The 17,568-nt window shown below is 47.1% G+C and overlaps 1 long non-coding RNA gene across 1 annotated transcript in view; it reads right to left on the bottom strand.

The window, feature by feature from the left end:
• Positions 1 to 2,259: 2,259 nt before the first annotated feature.
• The window catches only part of LOC139003414 (uncharacterized), a 57,912-nt gene continuing 42,603 nt past the window's right edge, over positions 2,260 to 17,568 (bottom strand). The window contains exons 4-6 of the long non-coding RNA XR_011470239.1: positions 9,307 to 9,433; positions 2,807 to 2,958; positions 2,260 to 2,335 (exon numbers count right to left, since the gene is read on the bottom strand). This is a non-coding gene — a long non-coding RNA (uncharacterized lncRNA). The remainder of the gene's footprint in view (positions 2,336 to 2,806; positions 2,959 to 9,306; positions 9,434 to 17,568) is intronic.

The raw sequence follows: 17,568 nt of genomic DNA, 5'->3' as shown, positions 1-17,568 counted from the left end.
GCCCTAGATTGTTCCTCCAAAGCCCGTGTCAGGATTTACAGCTGTATGACCGTCAGCTTCTCCCCCTGCTCCCACCACTCACTGTGATCTCCAAAAGTCAGGATGCGTCCCTGTGCCTGCTGTCACGTCCCTAGTGCCCTATGCTTGCCTGGCACGCAGCTGAATTCAGCACATGTGCTGATGGAACAAGCCCACAAAGTAAGATCTCATCCTGGCCTCTCCTCCCTTTGACAGCTGAGGCCCAGAGCATGTAGGTAACTTGGCCACAGTCTCTCAGCCAGCCGGCAACAGAGCCAGGTCTCCAGCCCCCTCGATTTCTTTCTTCTTTCCTAGAGCATTGGAAGACTGAGGACTGGGGCACTCCGGGTGCTCAGAACCTCGTGGGTGTCTATAGAGAAAGGAGGGGGAACGTCCTGATAATTTCCTGGCAGAGCTGCGTGGCAGTGGGAGGAATCTATCCTTCAAGGCCACGCTGAGGACTGGAACCAGCCCCACCCTCTGCCCCCCTTGGCTCCAGACTCAGGAGGTAATGACGGAAAAGTGCTTTGCAAATGGACAGGTGTCTCGGAAGGAGAAACCAATTAGGACACACCAGCTTTGGGCTCATCAAAATGCTGCAGCCTCTCTTCCACCCACCCTCGCAGCTGCCATCCCTCCATTCATACTGAGAAGCAAAGAGCCGTCATTGCCAGGCTCTGCTCCTTGCTCCTTGTGTGACGTTAAGCAAAATGCTTAATGTCGCTCTGCCTCAGTCCTCTTTATGTAAAATGGGCACCATGACAGTATTTCTCTCATAGGCTGTTCTGAGAATTGAAGTTAATATATGTAAATGGCTCAGGCAGTGCCCGGCACCAGTACACGCTATGAGTGTGGGGGTTTCTATTTCTCTATTGACACTAAGACTGCACCCCCCTGCTCTTTGTCCCTCTACCATGACCTCTCTTTTGTTATTGTGGGTGCATGTCTGTGTTCCCAGCAAACATCCATTCCTCCACTGGTCACTGGAGCCCACCCCACACATCTACTCAAGGCCTGTCTCCAGCAATTCTCTCCTTTGGGCCTACATCATCCATTTTTGCCTCCAGACTTGATAATTCCCATCAGCATACAAACGTTATTATGTCTCAAACACACATGGACACACACACGCACACACCCTTCTCTTGAGCCCACATCCTCATCCAGCTACCACTCTGCTTCTTTGCAACCCTTGACGGCAAAACTCCTCAAAAGAGTTGAATGCACACCCCACCTCAAACTCCTCTCCTCTCTCTTGCCTCCGAGTCACTCTGGTCAGGCTCACGCCTCCCCTCCCCCATCAGTGTTCTTATTAAAGTCAACAGTGACCCCTCACCATCTACATCCTCCTTAGCCAGGCAGTGGCATTTGACATAACCCTTCACTCTTCCCCCACAAAGCTCTTTCTGTACATGGCTTTTAGGACAACAGCCTTTGCTACCCCTCCTATCTCAGGGGTTTCTCCCCAGTCTCCTTTGCTGGTTCTTCCCCACCTTCCAAAACACTTAATTATTTTTAATATATTTTTATTGATTTCAGGGAGGAAGGGAGAAGGGGGGAGAGAGAGAGAGAGAGAGGGAGAGAGAGAGAGAAACACCAATAATGAGGGAGAATCATTGATCAGCTGCCTCGTGCATGCCCCACACTGGGGATCGAGCCTGCAACCCAGGCATATGCCCTAACGGGGAATTGAACCGTGACCTTCTGGGTCTTAGGTCAATGCTCAACACTGAGCCACACCAGCCGGGGCCAAACACTTTATACTGGGGCCCCGAGCCCAGTTTTTGGTCCTCCTCTCCTCAGTGACTGCCCTCTCTCCTAGGTGAGCCCCTGTTGCCTCCTGGCTGCAAATACCACCTGCACTCCATTGGCTCCCAAATGCCTCTCCAGCCCCGCCTTCCCCCCTCCCCCCATGGCTCAGCACCTCCACATGGTGACTTTAGGTGTCTCACATTGAACATGTTTACAAAGACCGACTTCCTGACTCCTTACCTCACCCAGCACTGCAAACTGCTTCTCCTACTGTCTCCCATCTCAGTGGACCACAGCTCAACCCTTCCATCTGCCCAGGTCCCAAACCCTTGGAGTCATTCTTGACTCCTCTCTCTTTATCGCACTGTCTTTCCAATCTGTCAGCAAATATGGTTGGTTCTTCTCAAAAAAGACATTTTGAGTCTAACCACATCTCACCACCCGCAGCTCCCAAGTCTGAGCACCACGGCCTCTCACCTGGATTGACATCCAGTCTTCATCAGGGGGCTCCCTGCTTCCTTCCTCTTCCCTCATTTTGGTTTTCACCACAGTCCCCAGAAGCATCCTGTTAAAACATGAGGCAGATCCTGTCATTTCTCTGCTCAAAACCCTCCTAAGGCTCCCATCACAATCAGAATAAAGCCGCCATCACCTGCAGGGCCTCTCCCCTTCCTGGCACCCTGCAGACTTCCGTGTTCCTACTGCCCCCCCCCCCCCTTTGGCGCCCCAACACTACTCCTTGCAGCTTGAGACTCCCATGGGCCTGGTGAGCACCCCCAGTGGAAACTGCAAAGGGCTCACAGTCTCCTCCTTCACATCTTGCTCCAGGCCACCTTTCCGACCACCCGAGGCCTGACCTGCCCACCCACTTCACTTATATACCTCCACCCACAGCCCCCTCTCCCCTGCTCTGTTCTGGGTTTCTCCCTAGCTCGACCCCCATCCTGACACCCCTGGAGTGCATTCCTCATTTGCCTCCCTCAGCCCTCACTGGATTGTGACCTCCCGCCAGCAGGGCTCGGACACTTCTGCTTACTGTCAGCCATGGTCAGGTGCAGTCAGCACTGAATCAGTGACTGGGCCTCCCATTGGCTCCGCCCCTCCGTACCTTGCAGGAAGGAGCCGCCTCTTCTCCACCTGGGCATCCCCCACACCCAGCGAGAGCCTTGCTGCCCGCTCTCTGAGGACCTGTAGGAGGAACGAGGGAAAATGGAGCAAGTGGAGGCGTGAAGAGCTCGGTCCTAGGCGGGGGCTGGCTGGGCTGCCTCGACCTTGTCCTTCCAGGAACCATCAGCAATGCACTTCTCAGGGCCTGCCCTCTGTCAGCTCACGTATGTGGCTCCGGCTTTGGGAGAGATGGCCAGGCTCATCCAAACAGCTGCCCAGTCTCTGGCTGCAGGCCTGGGAACATCTCCCAGAGTCTCCCCTCAACTCCTTCCTGGGGCAGAGCGGGGCCCACCCTCCCCAGGGCCCAGCAGGGTGGGCGGCAGTGAAAGCGCAGAACTTTCTGGATGGCTTCCCCTTCTTCAGTGAGGTCTTCAGCTGAATTCGATCGTGGGGAAGGAGGCGTTGGTAGGGAAATTCCAACAAGAGATTTGAAATTGGGGCAGTCCCAGGACACCTTTCCTAGAAAGTTCTCTGACCCTGCCTTTTCCAAAGAGGGTCATCCTCTGGCTGCCTGCTCCCACAACACCCTCTGTTCACCTGCCTGTACAGGGTGGGCAAAAGTAGGTTTACAGTTGTGAGTATACGAAAGTTTATTCTTGTACTATTGCTTATTAATGATTGTGTTATTTTTCATACAAATGACTGTGACCCAAGAGAAAGCTCACTAAACAATCTCTGTAAACCTCATAGATGTCTGATAGAACCCAGACCATGTTCTGTATAATAATAAATCCTCATGTTTGTCTAACAATTTGCAGTTTGTAAAGCAATTTCACCCCCCCTCCCCCTCCTCTCTCTCTCTCTCTCTCTCTCCCCCTCTCCCTCTCTCTCCTGGAACCAAACCTGGGACCCTTCAGTCCGCAGGCCGATGCTCTATCCACTGAGCCAAACCAATCTATGCTCTTCTCTCTCTCTCTCTCTCTTTTTTTTTAGGGGATAAGGCAGACGGTTTTCAGGCCGTACCAAAAGGAGGGATAAAGAACTCTACTTCTCTACTTGGACACAGAGCAGTCCAAGTAAGACCCCAGAGGCTTAAAATAGTGTACAAGTTGGGGAATTATGATGTGTTCCAACCATAAGGTGAAAGAAAGGATGGAAGGAGAGGAGGTTGGAGAACGGGCTCCCAGGCTGTCCTCACATGGAATTCATTACAAAGCCTCTCTTTCCCACACTCCCTCCTCACTCTTTCTCCCTTTCACCAGGTTCATCTATTTGCTTTAAAATAACCCCTCAATTGAAAATTGAAAACAATTCAGGAAGGAAGACTTGCAACATAAATGGCATCTGTGAGTGCTCTGGAAATTAATCCGTTATATACATCATTCTTTTTGAGATTGTTTTATCTTCCTTCTAGAGAACTCAGAAACTCAATGGCAACTTGAAACTGAACCCAACTTAGTCCTGTCATTAAACCTAGAGGGTTTTATTCTCCCTGGTCCTCTGTCAGATTTTAAATGGATATGCTTTTATTCCCCTTCTCATCTAATACTGGAACATATCCATCAACTGCAAGATCTCACTTTTAAATGATGATGTTGTATTTCAAGAGACCCTTTAAAGGGGAAAAATTATAGCTCCACTCTAGACAAAGCTCATGGCTGGAAAGTGAGTCTATCTCCAAAGATTCAACAAAGTCTTACGAAGTGTTGGGCCCAAATTCTTGGTGGCTAGAGGAGGAGGTGGGGTTCAGAAGGGGGACATGACTTGCTCAGAGTCACATAGCTAAGTTACTGTGTCACCTGTGTACTTTCTTTCTTCTCATAGCTATTGGGTACTTTCCCTCAAAGTGAGACCCAGACTCTGGTTGGAACAAGAATTCCTGTCCTATGCTCTTCTGAGATATAGCACCCTAGAGAATTAAAATGTTCAGCTGTTGCCATTGTCTGGTGTAAATCTCTCTATATTCACCTGTTTCCCTTGGGAGAGAGTGACTCACTGGACCATGGCTGAAAACCCCACATAGTCCAAACCTTGGTGATCTGTTTGGTTCATTAAATCAAAAAAAGAAAAAAGAAAGAAAGAAATGAGGGAAAATTGTTCCTTAGACTTAAAATATATAACAAATACATTTATGTATTTTAATTAGGGCATTAATTAGATAGGTCTATGGTACAGTGTAGAGTCCAGGAATAATCTCAATTACATTTGAAATTTTACTTTATATTTAAAAAGTCATCTGAGATCAGTGCAATAAAGCTGGATTGTTCAATAAATGTTGCAGGGATCATTAATAGCTGTCTGGCAATAATAAAATTTATTGATAATTCAAGATAAATTCTAAATGAATCAAAGACAACATTTTAAAAAAAACAAGTACCTATGGAATCCAGGGGGAAATTGTTTATATCCACAAATGAGAAGGCCTTTTAAAGTATGACACAAAATCCAGAAGTTATAAGAGGAAAATTATAAAATGAATTCAATTATATAAAAACCATAAATAAAGGCAAAGACAAGCCAAGTGGCAAACTAAGAAAAATACTTTGCAACTCATATAAGAGGAGGGGCTGATTTCCCTAATATGTAAAGAACTTCTACAAGACCCTAAGAAAAAAGACCAACAGTGCAATAACAAAAAAAAATAGGTTATTAACAGAATTTACAGAAAAAGGAAATATCAGTAGCTGCTCAAAAACATGAACTATAGCTTTATTTATTAAAAATGTAATGCAAATTAAAACTATAATGACATGCTATTTTTACCTACCAAACAGGTAGATTTTTTAAAAAAAATTTTTTTATTGATTTCAGAGAGAAAGGGAGAGAGAGTGAGAGCACTGGGGATCGAATCCACAACCCCAGCATGTGTCCTACCTGGGAATCGAACCATGACCTCCTGGTTCATAGGTCGACACTCAACCACTAAGCCATGCTGGCAAGGCCAGGAAGATTCTTTTTTAAAAAAAATCTTTATTGTTCAGATTATTACAGTTGTTCCTCTCCGCCCCCCCAACCCCCCATAGCTCCCCTCCACCCGGTTCCCACCCCACCCTCTGCCCTTACCCACCCCTCAACTGTCCTCATCCATAGGTGTATGATTTTTTTTTCAGTCTCTTCCTGCACCCCCCACACCCCTTTCCCCCCGAGAATTGTCAGTCCACTCCCTTTCTATGCCCCTGATTCTATTATATTCACCAGTTTATTCTGTTCATCAGATTTATTCACTTGATTTTTAGATTCACTTGTTGATAGATATGTATTTGTTCATAATTTTTATCTTTACCTTTTTCTTCTTCTTCCTCTTCTTAAAGGATACCTTTCAGCATTTCATATAATACTGGTTTGGTGGTGATGAACTCCTTTAGCTTTTTCTTACCTGTGAAGCTCTTTATCTGACCTTCAATTCTGAATGATAGCTTTGCTGGGTAAAGTAATCTAGGTTGTAGGTACTTGCTATTCAACACTTTGAATATTTCTTGCCACTCCCTTCTGGCCTGCATAGTTTCTGTTGAGAAATCAGCTGACAATCTTATGGGTACTCCCTTGTAGGTAACTAACTGTTTTTCTCTTGCTGCTTTTAAGATTCTCTCTTTGCCTTTTGCCCTTGGCATTTTAATTATGATGTGTCTTGGTGTGGTGCTCTTTGGATTCCTTTTGTTTGGGGTTCTCTGCACTTTCTGGACTTGTAAGTCTATTTCTTTCACCAGGTAGGGGAAGTTTTCTGTCATTATTTCTTCAAATAGGTTTTCAATATCTTGCTCTCTCTCTTCTTCTGGCACCCCTATAATTCGGATGTTGGTACGCTTGAAGTTGTCCCAGAGGCTCCTTACACTATCTTCATATTTTTGGATTCTTTTTTCTTTTTGCTTTTCCGGTTGGGTGTTTTTTGCTTCTTCGTATTTCAAATCTTTGACTTGATTCTTGTGATCCTCTAGTCTGCTGTTGGATCTCTGTATAATATTCTTTATTTCAGACAGTGTATGCTCAATTTCTAGTTGGTCCTTTTTCATATCCTCAAGGGTCTCACTAGATTTCTTAAGGGTCTCACGAAATTTATTGGCATTTTCTAGAAAACTCTTGAAAAACCGTATAACCCTCATTTTGAACTCTATATCCAGTTTGCTTTCCTCCATTTCTGTCATTTGTGACCTGTTTCTTTGTCTCCGCATTTTGGCTGCTTCCCTGTGTTGATAGAGTGGTTTTCTGTGCTAGGTGTTCTATAGGGCCCAGTGGCTCAGCCTCCCCAATTACCAGAGGTGGACACGCTTGGTGCATCCCTTTGTGTGTTTTGTGCACAGTCTTGTTGTAGTTAAGCCTTGATTGTTGTAGGTATCACTGGGAGGAATTGACCTCCAGGCCAATTGGCTGTGAGAATCAGCTGTGTCTACATTGGGAGAACTTCTGTGCTGGAGACACCCTTATGGGGCAAGACTTGCTTCAATGGGGCTTTGGTGCTCACTGAGTCTGGCCCCTGAGTGTGTCCCTTATGAATCTGAGGAGTTGTAATCTGGATGGTCCCACTCTGACCATTGGGTACACTGGCTCTTGGATCTCTAAGGAGGTGCTAATTTAGCCTCTTCCTGAGGCTACCTAGCAGGAGCTATGGAGAGATCTGCAGATTCCTCTTCTTTGTTTCGGTTTTGGAGGTGCCCAGATGAGGCCCAGCTGTGAAGCAATGCAAGCTGCTGGGCCTTCTTTTGGATGTTCTGGGTCTCTCTCCAGATTGTTTTTTTTAAGTTTGATAACACAACCTATTAGAAAAACTACGGATAAGGACATACACTTGTACATTGCTGGTAGTAGTTTAAATTGGTACAGTCTAAATGGAGAATAATTTGTCAATATCAAAATTACTAAAGCTTATATACTTTGATGCAGCATTTCTGTTTTGGGGACAATATATGGATGCACAAAATTACATGTGCAAAACTACAGGGTTCCACATTGCAACCTTGTTTATAATAACACAAGAATGACAGCAATCCAGATGGCTATCAATAAAGATGATCCTATGTTCTCATAGATGGAATACTAATATAGCTATAAAATAAGGATGAGAAAGCTTTTATATGTTGTTATGGGATGATAACCAACATAGATTGTTAAGTGAAAAGCAAGGTGCATAATAGTATAATATGTTAAGTTTTGTATTAAAAAAGGAGAAAGGTTTACGTATAAATGTATATATCTTTGCATACGTCGGCAAAATATCCCTCTAGAACAGCAATCCCTTTTCCATCTCATGGCACACACAAACTAGTTAATAAAATCCAGCAGCATACTGATATAGTATATTTTTTGGTGATCTGACAAAAAAATAGGTATAATTTTGATTCATTCACACTGGACAGCTACTGTTCTGTTGGCTGTTGTCATTTTTATATTTGACAATTTAAGGGAAAAGATGTCAGTACCCCTGACTAAATAGTCAGGTATTTATGATTCTTTTGTAAAAAATATATTTTATTGATTTTTTACAGAGAGGAAGGGAGAGGGATAGAGAGTTAGAAACGTCGATGAGAGAGAAACTTCGATCAGCTGCCTCCCGCACACTCCCTACTGGGTATATGCCCGCAACCAAGGTACATGCCCTTGACCAGAATCGAACCTGGGACCTTTGAGTCTGCAGGTTGACGCTCTATCCCCTGAGCCAAACCGGTTAGGGCTAAATAGTCAGGTATTTAAAAATTCTTGTGGCACCCGTCAAACTGCTGCTCTGGAGGGATACACAGGAAACATTGGTTGCCTCTAGAAAGTGGAACTATGGAACTGGAAAACAGGGATGGGGAGATTTTGGAGACTTTCACAGTATACCATTTGTACCTTTTGAAATTTGAACCAACTAAAACAAACAAAAGTTTAATGCTATTTTTTCACATTGTCTTCAGAAGAAACCACTGTTACACACAGCAAGGATGAATCTCACAAACATAATATATAAAAGAAGCCAGACACACTTAAAAAAATAAGTAGTATATTTTCCTATACACTTAAAGTTCAAGAGAGACAAAACTAACCTTTGGTGAAGGAAGTTGGAATGGTGGTTACATTGGTGGGGATATGAAGGAAACTTAATGACTGGGATGGGGCATGAAGGAAACTCCTGGGTTGCTGGTGATATTCTTGATCTGGGAGGTTGGTGGTTACTTGGAAAAATCTATTGATCTGTACCTTTATGGTTGATACAGTTTTCTGCATGTAAATTATGTTTCAGGTGTTGTTGTGGGTTTTTTTTTAATTATCAAAAGGGGAAGGAAATCTTTTTTAGAGCTGTATTCCTCCCCTGGGGCTGCTGTAACAAAGTACCACAAACTGGGTGGTTTAAATCAGAAGACATTTATTGTCTCACAGTTCTGGTTGCTAGAAGTCCAAACTCCAGGTGTCTGCAGGGTCATTTTTCCTCTGAAACCTGCGGGACAGAGTCCTTACCTCCCTAGCTTCTGGTGGTGGCATTAGTCCTTGGCTTCATTCCTTGACTTGTAGATGCTTCACTCTGATCTCTGCCTCCATCTTCACATGGTGTTCTCACTGTCTCTTCTGTCTTACATGGAGTTCCCTTTATAAAAACACCAGTATATTGGATTAGGGACATACCCTACTCCAGTACCATCTTGTCTTAACTAACACATCTGCAATGACCCTATTTCCAAATCAGGTCACATTCTGAGGTGCTGGAGGTGAGGGCTTCACCATATCTTGGTGGTGGAGGTGGAAGGGGGAATATAATCAATGCATAACAAGGGTTAAAGAGGATTGGAATTGCTATAGAAGAGTGTTTTAATCCCATTTTCGAGAGTGATTTGTGGAGGCACTGTGCGAGGCACCAGAACGCAGGAACAAACAGGACAAAGGTCCCTGCCTCCTTGGAGCTTTAATTCCTGCAGAAGGAATCACCTGTCTTACAAGGAGGGCCAACTGAGGTTAGCTCAGGGAGGCTAGGCAACCTGGCCATGGCCACAGGGCTGCAGGGGAAAGAACCCAGAGAGAATATGGGACTGTGACTCCAAGTACAGGGAATGCACTTTCCACCACACCCGTCACCTCAGGGGATCAGGGGCTCATCCATGAGGTGTCCTTTTTTTCTAAGTTAACAACAAATAAAAGGAAACTTGGCAGAAATGCACACCCCAGGAGTACCTTGGAACTCCTCTCGTCTGGTGTGTGTGTCTAGCAAAGATGTGAGAAATACCTGCCAGGTCTCCTCTTGCCAGAGCCAACGACAGAAGCCACGCAGCACTGGGAGACAGCGTCTGCTTGTGTGCAAACCCACAGGCATTTTTAGCAACTTTGGGGAACATAAAGAAAGCTGTTGGTTTTGTTTGCACATATTTTTCGCCTCTGCAGAAGGCATCTCACCAAGCGGCAGCCTCCAAGTTGCCTTTTATTTGATCTTAAGACACTCAATGTCTTTACAACTCACTGAGCTTACATTCAATGTAAACATTTCGCAGATTACTTTCACCTGCTCTTGGTTCCCTCCCTTGGAAACTGGGTCTCATCAGAATGGTTCTACATCCTTGCTGGGGCTGGCTGTGTAGATTAAATGAGGTCTATGGATGTGCCAGCCCTCCTGCAAAGCCGTGTGCCCTGGAGGGGGGCTGGGGAAGCACAGTGGAGGCAGCCAGGGAAGGAGAGGGTTCCATTAGAGTCTGGACCTGGACTGGGATCTCAGCTCCACTACCCAGGGCTGCACAACTACTGGCAGGTGATTCAGTCACCCTCCCTCCCCAGCCTCGGTCTCCCTCGTCAATGAGAACAGTGATGCATATCCCAAAGGATTGCTTATGAACCTTAGAAATAATGTATATAGAGCTTCGGCACTGGGCCTGCATATGATAGTTGTTTGATAAGTGGCACACAGTGTTCATTGTTATCATTATTGTGATTAGTATATGAGTGTGAGGTCAATGAGGATTTTAGGAATTTCAGACTGTGAGTTCCTGGAGGCCAGCATCATGTCTCCTACATCTCCGTATACCTGGCAGCTAGCAGCTGCTAGGAGAGTTTGGGAACCGGATGAGACGAAGGAAGAAGAGACCGAACCCTCAGAGGGGTTGGCTCAGGTTTGAACGAGAACACGTGCTCACTGCACATTTACCTGGGGCAGAGCTTTGTCTTCACAGGTGTTTACGCCTCGTACAGACTTATGAGGCAGGTGGTATTATTATCACCCCAGATTTTTAAAATCAGGAAACTGGCGCTCATTAGTCAAAGGACTTATCCAAGTTCACACAGCTAATGGGCAACAGAGCGAGGACTGGAACCTAAGAGTGTGTGACTCTGTGCTCCCCCTCTTAACCTCTACCTGCCCTGCCAGGAAGGTCTCTGGTTTGAGGTTTCCCTTCTTCTGACCTCGCTGCATTCCTGGTCCTCTGGTTGCTTCTGCTGTTCCCGGCAGGAAGAGCAGATCTCTCCACAGAGGCCCGAGTAACCGATCTGCACGGCCAGCCTGTGTCATTGCTTTGCAGTGTTGGTTGAATTCTGCAGTTGCCCCCATGGTAGCAGGCAGTGGGGGTGAAAAGGGAGGCTGACATCCCCCATCTGTGGTCATCCCGTCCCGCCCAGCATGTTGCCCAAGGGGCACTCATGCCCATCTGTAAGGAGTGTGTGCTGGCACCCAGAGCCGCAGGGGAGGACGTGGGGTGAACCTGCCCAGGAACCCCTGCCAGTGGGGCCAGAGTCCAACAGCTTGGAATAGGGAGACACCACATTCCTCTCTGCTCCCAACTCATCCCGGCTTCTGCTGGGACATCACAGTGGGTGTTCCATCAACAGCAGCACAATCCTCACAGGACGTGGAGTCAGGGCGCCTCAGTCCAGAGCCAGAAGGCTTGCCCAGGTCACAGCCATCAGCAGCAGAGCCAGGGCGGCACATTCCTCATTCCCAGGCCTGTGGCTACAGTGTGATGTCAGGGGACAGGGATCATATCCCAAAGGGTTTTTTTAAAGAACTGCAGCAGTTAGGTTTTCGAATGACCCAATAACATAACAGGTAAGAGCTTCACTTCTAAAGCGGGAGCTAACGGAGTCTGGATTCTAGACCTGCCATGAGTTAGTGACCTTGGACAGGTCCTGTGACCTCTGTGAACCTCCAAGGGGAGGAACTGTGCCCTGCCTGGCAGGCTGCTGTGAGCGTTGGATGATCTACGGCACATAAAGCCTCAACCCCTCCGGGCAAGCAGTGAGAGCTCAGAGCTTACTAGCTGTACTTCTTCCTTCTTCTCCAGACATTGCTTGGACATGAAAATGCTACCTTATGTCCAGTATTTCACTCAATACTGACAACAGCGCTCTCGGGAAGGAATTAAGATCCCCAGTACGCAGATCAGTGAACAGTGTCAGAAAGGTTAGCTGATTTGTCCACAGCCCCTTTGCTGGTAAACAAGCCTGATTTTCTGACTCCCAGAGCCCTTGTTTTCTATACTAGTTCACAGATGCATTTTGCTTTATTTTGTTTCTGTTTTAACTCAAGGGTGGTATAGCTGAACTAATATTACCCTGCAAACTGTGACATCGAATGTCCGTCTGTGAGATTCCGGTTACTGCCACAGTGCCTATCTCCCTCAGCTCTTACCCCCACCTCCCAGGGCAGCTGTGAACATTTACTGTATCTGTGAACAAGCCCGGCACCACCCGTCTCCTAAATCTATTATCTCGCTAGGTTCTACCTGGTCTGCACGTGCACATCTTCCCCCTAAGCCAGTGGTTCTCAACCTTGGCTGCACATTAGAATCACCTGGGAATCTTTTTTAAATCCTGATTTCTGGGCCTCGTCCCCCAGAAATTCTGTTTCTTTGTTATGGGGTGGGGCCACAACATTAGTAACAAAGAAACAGAATTTCCAGGGGACGAGGCCCAGAAATCAGGATTTTAAAAAGATTCCCAGGTGATTCTAATGTGCAGCCAAGGTTGAGAACCACTGCTCTACGCCCAGGCACAAACAGGGGACAGGTCCCCCATGGATTCCAAGCCAGGGCTTCTCCCACTGACCAGGGTGACACACCTGGTCCTGCCACAGCATTCGAGCTGCCTGGGGGACAGCAGAGCTCTGCTGGGGGTGTGAGCACAGTCATCTTTTGTTAATGCAGCAACAACACAGACATAAAGGGGAAAGGGGGAACGAGACGGAGGCACCAAGCACACACCACCTGTTGAGGGTTTTCCCCCAATCTGTGTGGAAAATGGGAGAGTTCCACTCAAGTGACAGACTTGAGGAGGTGGGTCATAGGGGAGCACTTGGCTAATGTGGAAACTTGTGAAATTATGGGGGCAAACTGGTCTGCTCACTCCGAGAATGCAATGAGGAAGAAGCAGAGTAACACTGCAAAACACCAGCGGGAGGAAGGGGCGGGATTTTGCGGATGGTAGCTCCATTGCCTGAAATCTTAGAAAGACTTTTAAGAGGATGGGAAGGGCCTCCTGAATACTCGGGGAGAGAAGGGGCCTTGGGATCCACATGGCTCTGCCAAGCATGAGCCGTGAGATCGAGGACAGAGTGACCCCTCTGAGCTTCAGCTTCTCAGATGTAAATGTGGATATCACCTGAATGTATTAGAAAATTCAGAACAACTGTAACATGGCTCCTAGACCTAGGATACTGATCTCCGCATGTCTGAAAGTAGAGTATGTCTCAGAACCTGCCACATTTTAGAATCTATGAAATATAGCATGTCAAACTCATCACACAGTGTGAGCCCCCAGTCACGATGGGTAATGTCCTCTAGTAAGAGCCAGAAGAGGCACCTGTAACACACCCTGCAATCCACTTAAGGCAGTTAACTCGCAACAACACCCGGATGGCCGGGTTGCTGGAGAAGGGGAACCATGTCTTTCACTCGTGGCTCACCGCTGACAATCTGCTGGGTGAATGGATAGACCCGAAAGGCCCTGATTCATTCCTAATCCAACATGATATCTGCTGCCACAACACCACCAACCACCGAAGAGTTCCCTAGTCTCTGAATCAGGACACACGGTTGCACCTACAAAACGAAACCCAGCCAATAGCTGATGGAACTCAGGTCACCTGCTGCGGGTAGAACCATCCTGAACAACCCAAAGTCCTGAGAAGGTATTGCTTCCCACCTCTGGCTTTTTGCATGTGCCCTTCCTTCTGGTGGGACCCCCTCCCTCCCCTCCCCCTGTGCTGGGGCACTGGATAGAGCAGGGCAGATGCTCCGGGTTCCTGCCCACAGAGAGTGAGAGCCTGGCAGTGATGATGGCTAAACAAGTAGCGACAGGGAAGGCAGGGAGTGCTGAGATCAGGGAGACAGGGGAGCCTCGCCTCACACTGGCTGCCTGACAAACCCCACTCTTCCCTGGCACGCCTCCTCCGGGAAGCTGCCCTGGACCCTCACATTGGGCTGACTGCCCTGTCACTCTGGGTCTACATGCCTCTGACCCCACTTCTAGAAGGCGAGCTCCTTGGGAGCAGAAATAGGTCTTGTTCATACTTAGTTCCTAGGATGACGGCACCAACATAGTCGAGTGTCAGGAAATGTTTGCTGAATGGAAATCCATTAAGAAAATATTTATTGTGTGATTGGGGATTTACTTATATGAAGTTCTACAAAAGATATAAATAGCCAATTGCATTTAGCTACCCTGCTCTCTGGGCCTCAGTATCTGTCTCTGTAAAATGAAGGGGAATTAGAATGATCAGTGCTTTGCTTTGCTTTAAATTCTCTCCTCCTCCTCCTCCTCCTCCTCCTCCTCCTCCTCCTCCTCCTCCTCCTCCTCCTCCAGTGAGGGCTGCTCTGCAGTGAGAGGGGATTGCAGCTTCAGGTCTCCTCTCTGCTCCCCTTCCCCAGGAAGGTGTAGTGGGTGCCTCTGGAGGCCCTCACACCTCCAAGGTAGCCAGGCTCACTGGGACCAGATATATTACCACCAGAAAACATTGCGAAATATGTATCGAGTGCCCAACACACACCAGGGTAGTCAGGCTCTTTAAACAATTATCCCGTTTCCTCTTTCTTTCTCTCCTTGCCATCCCTTTCTCTTTGCTCCAAATTCTTCATTTTCAAGTTAAAAATAATCTTCCATTATTGTTAGCTGCCTTAAATACTTTTGGAGAATGAGTTAGAGGTATAAATAGATCTAAATATAAAACATGGTGTGTGTTTAATCCTTACAACAAACCTGTCAGGTTGGTTTTGAGTGTGTGTGCATTTTTTTTAAGCCTCACTGGAGGACATGCTGAGAGACGAGAGAGGGAGGAGAGGGGGAGAGAGAGAGAGAGAGGCATCAATCTGTTGCCTTCTGTACGTGCCCTGACTGGGGATGGAACCAGCAACCCAGGTATGTGCCCTGACCTTGAATCATACCGGAAACCTTTCCGTGCACAGGATGAAGTTCAACCAACGGAGCCACTCCGGCTGGGCAATTTCAGTAATTCTGTTTCATAACTAAGTTCAGCAAGGCTCAGAGAGGAAGCGAAATTGCCAAAGATCTTTCCAGGAAGTCAGTGAGCACAATCCCAACTCCCACCTCGTGGGCGCTGCCTAACCCTGGCACCATGCTCACTAAGAAGTGTAGGTTTCCTAATTTATTTAATCCCCACAAACCCTGTGAGGTGGATACTGTTGCTATAGCCACGTTACAGACGAGAAACCAGAGGATTAGAGAGGCTGAGTAGCTTGTCTGGGACCACACAATCAACAAATGCTGAGCCAGGCCTCGAACCCAGACTGCGTGATGCCCGGGCCGGGGCTGGTGCCCAATGTGGAGCCCCACTCCTGCCTCCAAAGCCCCACTCCCGACTCCCCTTGAAGGTACTCTCCATGCCCTCCTGGTCAGGGCTCAGGGACAACACAATGCAGGAGCACAAACCATTGAGCAAACCAGACTGCCCGAGGGAAAAATCTGAGTTTCCTAGAGATTTGGCTGTGTGACCTCTGGCAAGTTGTTTAACTTCTCTGTGTCTCAGTTTTCTCAGCCACAAAATGGGAATTACACTCCTAAGAATCTCAGAGGTATTTTTGTAAGGCATGAAAATTCTTAAAACGGTCCCTGGCATAGATCAAGCACTCTGATCGTTAGCTCTCATTATGTGTTTGTAAAATGCCAGCAATGAATCGCGGCTCCTATCTATGCTGTTGCAGTTTCTGTCCCTTGGGGGTTCCGCACACGGTGGAGCTTTTGTCCCGAGGGAAGCTGGAAGGAAGCTGGAACTGACTCCAGGCAGATTCCGATTCTGTGCATTCTCTCCCAGCTGAAGGCTCATGGTCTCTTCCCACAGACGCTTATGCAAATCGACACACGCTCTTGAGCACCTAGCGTGTGCCAGGCCCTGCTTGAGACTCTGGGTCCAGAGAAATCAAAGAGGCCCCAGGGCTTCCTGCTTTCCTGTGTGTGGCAAAATATTCATAACGTAAGGTTTATTATTTTAACCACTCATAAGTTTCCAATGCAGGGGCATTAAATACACTCTCAATGTTATATGACCATCACCACTATCTATTCCCAGAACTTTACCATCTCAAAAAAAACTCTGCACCCCTTAAAAAATAATTCCCTTCTCTCCCCCCCGCCCCAGACCCTAGAAACCTCTATTCTAATCTCTGCCTCTAACTACATTTATAAAAATTGTTGTGGTAAAATATCCTATATAGTAAAAGCCTAATATGCAAATTGACCTAAAGACAGACCGACCAGTCACTATGACACACACTGACCACCAGGGGACAGACGCTCAACACAGGAGCTGCCCCCAGCCTGCAGGCTCCAGGCCGGCCAAGGTGGGTGCCAGTGGGGACCCCCCAATTGCCCCTCTGGTTGACCCACAGATTGGCCCTGATCGTCTGACCAGGCCTAGGGACCCTACCTGTGCATGAATTTTGTGTACCAGGTCTCTAGTATGACATAAAATTTAACATTTTAACCATTATTAAGTGTACAGTTTGGTGGCATTAGTACATTCACTTTGATGTGTTACCATCACCACAAGCCATCTCCAGAACCTCTTCATTTTTCTAAACTGAAACTTTGTACCTATTAAACTCCATCTCCACCCCCCCCCCCCCGCCCGCCCCCACTGGCTACTGGTGACCACCATAATACTTTCTGTCTCTATGAACTTGACTACTTGAAGTACCTCATATCAGTGCTGTCAGACAATATTTGTCCTTTTGTGATTGGCTTATGTCACTTAAGATAATGTCTTCAAGATCCACCTGTGTTGTGGCATAGCTCAGAATCTCTTGCTTTTAAGACTGGGTAATATTCCAGTGCCTGTGTACCACCTCATGTTTATCTATTTATTCATCTGCCGTGGCCCTCGCCGCCTGTCTATTGCAAATAATGCTTCTGTGAACACGAGTATAATTCTCTCTGCCTTTGAGCTGCTTCTGGTCTAAGGTGGGGGATGACATGTGGATTCACCTGCAATTACCCTGGATAAGACACCCTGGATAAGTTAACCTGGAAAAGACACCCTGGATAAGACACCCTGGATAAGTTACCCTGGATGAGCCTCTGTTTCCTCATCTGTGAAATGGGCATAATGTTCCCATGGTAGGTATTAAATGCATTGCTACACAACTTAGGGCAGCGCCAGCACACTATAAGCATTGATAATGCTGGCTCTGCCGCAGCTGCTGCCACGTTAGGCCAGACGTGCCTGGGGAAGAAGGGACTAGAAGTCGGAGGGCAGTTTGAGTCTTTCACGAACATCCTGGCAAGCAGGCCTGAAGA

The sequence above is a fragment of the Myotis yumanensis genome, unplaced genomic scaffold (assembly GCF_028538775.1).
Source record: "Myotis yumanensis isolate MYYU_CA2020_CCGP unplaced genomic scaffold, mMyoYum1.0.hap1 SCAF_2, whole genome shotgun sequence".
In the NCBI taxonomy this organism is placed as follows: Eukaryota; Metazoa; Chordata; class Mammalia; order Chiroptera; family Vespertilionidae; genus Myotis; species Myotis yumanensis.
This window is presented reverse-complemented; position numbering and strand designations above follow the sequence as displayed.